This window comes from Mustela lutreola, chromosome 1 (assembly GCF_030435805.1).
Source record: "Mustela lutreola isolate mMusLut2 chromosome 1, mMusLut2.pri, whole genome shotgun sequence".
Lineage (NCBI taxonomy): Eukaryota > Metazoa > Chordata > Mammalia > Carnivora > Mustelidae > Mustela > Mustela lutreola.
This window is the reverse complement of record NC_081290.1, coordinates 8959275-8966227: the sequence shown is the minus strand read 5'-3', so window position 1 is coordinate 8966227 and position 6953 is coordinate 8959275.

The following is a 6953-nucleotide window of genomic DNA, read 5'->3' as shown; positions in this document are numbered from 1 at the left end:
TATGTGATTTCAGACATCACCCATACTTCCCTAGGATTAATGTGATGGTGGAGGAAAATTTGCCAGTTCTTAGATTTGTAAAATACTACTTTATGACAAATGTTGATTTAATTTTAATTTCAATCTTCTTTTTGTCTTAAATATTTGGTCAATTTCAGTTTCAGATTTTTTGAATGGAGAATACATTAATACAATTCAAGATTTTAGAATGTTATAAATGAGTGTTCAATAAAAAGTGCCCATTCCATAGCTGTTCCATAGTCATCCAGTTCCTCCCCAAGGAGTCAGTGTTACCATTTTGTTGCATATCCTTCCACAAATTGTTTTATCTCGAACTAGTCAGTATTTATAAGTATGTCCCTCCCAATATGCCTCCCCTTTTAACCTAAGTGGTAGAATGTTACACACTGCTCTTATTTTATATATATCTCCCCTTTTTAATATCTGTCCTTATTTTATTTTATCACACATATTTTTTTCTGAATGATATACCTTAGATATTACTTCATATATTTTTATAAGGATTTTATTCTTCTTTCTTTTACAGGGCATAATATTCCATTGAATGGATGCACTGTTACCTTTAGATATGGACAATCATTTTAAAATCAGGAATAAATCATTATTAGTGTAAATATTGTTGGGAAATATGATTTACCAAGAGATGTCTTATCACCCATTGATGACTTTAAGCCATGAAAAATTGAGACCTATTCCTTAAAATGGTACTGGGATCATCCATGTGTTACTTTAGTTTACATTTATCTAGAGGCTTCAGAATGGCAAATTCTGTTGGTTATTTCCATTTATACTCTCCTGTGTGGCCAGATTTTTAAAAACCCCATTGAATATCAATGTAGAAGTAAATAAGGGTCAGACAGAGAAAATTCTCTCCATGCAAGTGAAAATAGGGAAAGTTAATTTTTGGTATAGTATATTTTAGTCATACAAAAAAGAAAGTCCGTAATTCTTATAGGTTGCCTAGAAGTAAATACCAAAAGTCTGTTTGAAATAAAGGAGATATGGCATTTTGTGCAGAGTGAAGAGGAAAATATTGGGAATAAGAGAAGGAAAAGCAGAAGAAAGGGATGTCTGTCCCAGGTGGTTTTCTTCTTCCTTCCTTTTTTTTTTTTTTTTTTTTTTGGTGTTCAGAATCAGGTGGTGGAGGGTGGAGGTGAATGAGTGAGCTCTACCTGGAGGTACTATGTGACCTCTAACCCTGTGGTTAGTATTTCATGACCAGAGTCAATAGGCTATCTGTAGAAGTAGTAAAATTTTGTGGTCGAACACATAGTGGACAAACATGTGTGGGTGAGTTCTCTGCAGTAAGACACATTGTGAATGTTCTCGATTATTTTTGTGACATTGGACTTAGTAACTAAACTATTGCCAAAGGGACTATTACTCTCTAATAGTTTGAGCTACTCTGCTTGAGACCTGCCCAGAACAACATGTTCTTATCACAAGGCAGTTCAAGAAGGTCAGATGATGATCAAAATGATGGTGACTGTTCGGAACGCCATTTCTTTTTGGTTTGGAACTAACTTAAAGGAGTGATTAGGACTTAGCTTCCCAAATGTTTTTTTTGCAGATTTTTTTTTTTTTAGTCTTTTCTCTAGTATTCCTGAATTTAATTGTCCTATTCCATGAGATTCTACAGTGTGTTATCCACACAGGGCAAAAAAATGCTAAATTCAACCTATGTACTTAGGATAAAGCTCTGTGAAGGCCATATTTGGCTACACTCAGGTACAGTAACAGATGAATTCACCAAATAGCATTGTCCTATCCCAACTTCAGACCCATGAAAAAGGCATGTAAAATGTAATAATGAACAAAACAATGTTGTAGATCACAGCAAAATATCTTTCTGTCACTGTGCTATTGTGTTAATCTCTGCTCACAAGGGCTTCATGGTTGGCCAGGAGAACACTATCTTCTTTCTAAGAGTTCCAAATGGGAAGCAGGAGAAACTGTTTTGGGGTTTCTCCTCAACTTATTTGTGTTTCTACCTTTATCTTATTACCCTTGATGGGGAAAGGTTCTCTGAGTGACATTAGTCATGTATTAATCCTAATTTCATTCCTTTCGAATTTTCCTTTTGCTTCTTCTAGTCTCCCGCTGGAAAGCTGCTCCACATTTTATTGTTGGATAGAATGGAACGTCCCTTATTCACACTCAAGAGTTCTCTCTATCTAAAGCCTGTAAACAAAGAAGGAAAAAAGACAATGTAGGTTGAGACCATTCAAGTTTTGCTTTTAATAGGTGGATGAACAAGATTAAAGTAAATCTTTTCTCTGAACAAAAATCTCTCAAGGTTATTGTTTCACTTGAAAATGTAATAATGACAGATGCATATTAATACTTCTTTCTCTTTGCATTCCTGCTATCACAGTTTTAATTCTCCCCAAGGCATTGAATAGGGATATCATATACAAGGAAGCAAAAAATGAAAGCATTAAAAAAATCATTTTTTTAAATACGTGTATATATTCATGTTTATGTCTATTTGTCTTATCTCTGCTTTCTTCCCTTCAGTATTCCCTAACATTTGCTTCAGAAATAATTGTATGCTCTCATTTAAGGTTTTCCTCTCCCTGTCTTGTGAGATACTTGTGGATTACTGTTGATATCCAGATCCTTATGGATATTACTTCTTTTACTGTCATTTACCTCATGCCATTTCTAAGTTCACTACTTCCTCCGATCTACTCCCACACCCTTTTAAAATCTATTTGGCACATTTGGATCCTCAGCTTTTCTCTCTCAAGCCTATTTCTTATCTCTTCTATGTACTTTCTTCCCCTAATTGAATCCTGGCTCTCCAGTTCATGGATGAGGATTCATTGAACACCAACTATGTACTGTCTTCTCTTTTCGGCATGTTGTATGTCACCAATCCATTGGCTTTCACTGCCTTAAAAAAGCCTACATTTTTATCCCAAATTGGTTGAGTGATTCAGATCACTCATGAAAGGGTCTCATTCCTAGGCCAAAGAGAAGCAGCTTTACTTTGTGCACCAAACACAGGGCTCAGCGCATTATTAGTTTGGATTTTGTTTTATAGGCAATGGAAATTCAATACAAATTTTTGATCCACAGAAGAGTAATGATAACACATGACATTCTGGGAAGATATTTGTGGGGACAATGTGGAGAATTCCTTGTGTTTTGAAATATGTCCACCCATTAATGCATTACAGCAGCAAAACCGAAATGAGCGTGAGCAAGAGACTGAAAGCAGAAAGAGCTAAATGACTTCTGATTGATTCAACAGAAGGCAAAGAAGTCCTTTGTTGGAAAATAAAAAGGAGAGCTGTTACCATACAAGAAAGAAAACAGTTGGTTCAAGAAGATAAGGAACTGGAATTAATGGTGTTTTATGGGGGTCAACAGAAAAGAGGCAAATCAGATGCCACTGGCCAAGTCCTTTCATTGACAGGAAACACGTAGCAAAATTTTCCTACTGGAGGTGACCACTTGGCATAAGATGCAATTTCAGAGCAGTTGTGGCAACGGAAACCACTTGGGGGAAATTAAAGAGGAAATGAATAGTTGTCATATAGTGGTCATTATCAGGTAATTGTGCAAGCAGGAATCATGGCTATGACACATGTTTCTTTTGGTCAGATCTTACTTCAGGTTGAGCTGAAAATTCCTGTACAGAACTGAGCACCATGTGTTGACTCAAGTGCCTTAAATGCTTCCCATTTTGGTAATCTGTCACCTTCAGTGAACACTGCCTCTGCTGCTGTCCAGGTGTCCTGTACTCTCAGGATTCCTTTTCCAGAGCAGTAGTGAGCTTTGTGGAGCTCCAGGCTCTCTGAGACTCCCCTTGTTGGTTGTGGCTATATATATGTATATGTATACATATATATGGATATATATTTTGTATATGTATACATATGCATACATACATATGTATACATATACATGTATATGTATATATACATATACACATATATATTTAATTGGAGCAATTAAAAAATTATGAATGTTTCTAGATTTTTAAACAATTTCTTCTTACTTGTCATGATGAAGGAGAATCTTCCTGAAGTTGTCTTTGCTTTGATGGAATACCAGTGAGTTTAACACAGAGTTAGAAAATCAAGTAGGCAGATGTGACCCAAATGTCTGAATTAGAACAGAAGTAAGATTATTGGTATTGGCTATCCAGCAGTAAACTACATAAGGGGAGCCTCACCCAATGGTGTATGAATTAAAACTTTTAAAATGCTCTTTACTATAGAGTAAACAACATGAAAATATATGCATTTGAACAATATGTTTTAATAATGCTTGTGTTGGATTGAAATGTAGAGGAAAGGACTTCCTGCTGAATTTCTGCTACTGTGACATTATGGCTAGTCATACAACTTGCCCTATAGCAAATGGATATATAGGCTGAACCTCAGGGTTTTTTTTTGTTTGTTTGTTTCTTTTGTTTTTTAAGATTTATGTGTGTATGTATGTATTTATTTAAGAAAGAGAGAGATAGAGAGAGGGAGAATGAGCAGGGGGAAGGGGCAGAGAAAAAGGAAGACAAATCTCAAGCAGACTCCTCACTGAGCACAGAATCCAACCCAGGACCCTGAGATCATGACCTAAGCTGAAATGAAGAGTCCTGATGCTTAACTGACTGAGCCTCACAGGCTCCCTGAGGCTTCAGCTTTTATATCACATTTTAGCTTGTGATTGAGTTAAAAGCTTAGGAAATGAAAAGACAATAAAAATAGTTCATTGAATTGTCATTATAATTAGCCACATTGTTATGCTAGGGCTTGGAATATGTTAATTTTTACACTGTTAATGCTGGAATTTATTCTAACCTCCATCTTCTTCTAGCCTAGTCTGAAGCAGTAGAAAAACCTACACAAAAAGTAAAATCAAATGTATTTAAAACCTCAATGAAAGACAAAAATATAAATGAATACCATTACAGTTGAACATGGCTGTTTATTTTCCCTTTAGTATTTTTATTCAAAGCTGTTGTAATTATAGGCCAATAATGTTATTAATATTCTGAACATTATTGTCAATGTTTATGGGAAACTAATTTCTTTTATTTAATTAAGTAATTCAGGTTTTATTTGTTATAGAATTAAATGTGGCTTTAGTTTGTCAAGGGGTTATATTTTTCCCTATAAAAATTTGCCTGTGAGGGGCGCCTGGGTGGCTCAGTGGGTTAAAGCCTCTGTCTTCGGCTCGAGTTGTGATCCCAGGGTCCTGGAATTGAGCCCCACATCACGCTCTCTGCTCAGCAGGGAGCCTGCTTTCCCCTCCCCCTCTGCCTGCCTCTCTGCCTACTTGTGATTTCTCCCTCTCTGTCAAATAAAGAAATAAAATCTTAAAAAAAATTGCCTATGATTTTTCATGAAATCCAACCAAAAAATGGAATTACACTGCCAGAAGTTTGCTTAGGAAACATCTCTGTATTTGAATAAAAGATATTGCAAAGCAAAAATGATGGGGTTTTATATTTATGATATTGTAGTAAGGTATTTTAAGATTAATTTTAAACAGGTGTGAGTCCAGATCATACAAGATCATTCTCTTGAAAGACAGCAGAAAGGTAGAGATGTCAGTCTTTTCAAATAAGGTATAGGTGAGAGAAAAGACAGGAAATGTATTTTCTTTTCCCTTTTTTATTTTTATTTTTTTCCAGTTTAGGACTCTTTGGTTTGGTTTGTACTCTGGTTTGGTTTGAATTGAATTTCATTCAATTACTTACCAGTGAAATTTTCCATTTGTAGGGGACAACCTCATTAAACAGCATGTGTGTATGTCCAAGGGTTTGTTTAACTTAAAGAGATACAGTATCTACAAGTTTTCCAAACAAAAATGGCCAGTTCAAAGTTCTATGACCAGTGGCATGTAAGCTGAAGCAATCAGTGCAAGACTGGTGATGTTCTGTTAAAATTTCAAAGGTTATCATGCGTGGGCTTTAGAATTTGTTCAGAGAAGCAGCGATAACCTTGACTCTCTTTCAGTGAAAGTACAAATTTATTCCTCTGAGACCCATCATCCACAATTTAATCATTAATGTTCACCTCAAGAGTCAGGTAATCCTACTCCGCTAAGGATTATTTGGTTTCTTAGAGCTGGGTGCCTTTATTTTGTGTTTGCATTGTTTCAGGCCTGCCATGTTAGATGGTTCTTTTTAGAGTTTAATTTTAATGCAATTTATTCGATTCAATATCAAGTGGCCTAAAACAGTTATTAGGAGTCTTAGACAGTCTCTGTACAAACCATAGGATTAGGCTTGCAACTGAATTGCTGATCTCAAGTTTAGGCTTTCTGGTGTTTAGTTTCTAAGTTGCTGAAAGAGAAATTGAACTTGATTTTATTCTGTAAACCAGATATCTCAGTTTTAAATGAAGAGATTTTGGGGGCATTGGTTAACCAAGACTGATCTTTCAATGAAAACATACCCACAGTAATTAGTTTGGGTTGAATTTGCCAACAAAAATCATTTAATAGATGCTTAGTATGCAAGCACACTTAGTTACTCTGTGAGTACCTCCTAAAGCTCATTCGGGTTTCCCTTTTCCCAGTTTTAATGCGATAGGTTCTGTGTTTTCTTTAAAGTTCCCCAAAGAACAAATTTGCCTTTCTACTCTACAGTGTATACCCAAACCACAGTTATCTTCTGATTTCATCCTTTCACAGGACACAAAAGTAAATCTTTTTTTTTTAAAGTGTTGCTCTTAAAATATTTTATTTGACATATATATTTAAAATGTATATTTCTTGGATATTTGAATAGAAGTTGGTTAATCTTCCTTTTGAAGGGATTCAGAACAAGAATCCCCAAAATGTATGACTCTGGCATGTGAACCATTTTGAGCTGAAGGCATTGAGAGACACTGTGGAGCCAAGAGAAACTTTTGCTTATTTAGCTAACTACCTAGAAGGATCTAAACTGGGGATCTTTTGAAGAAGATGAGTTATTA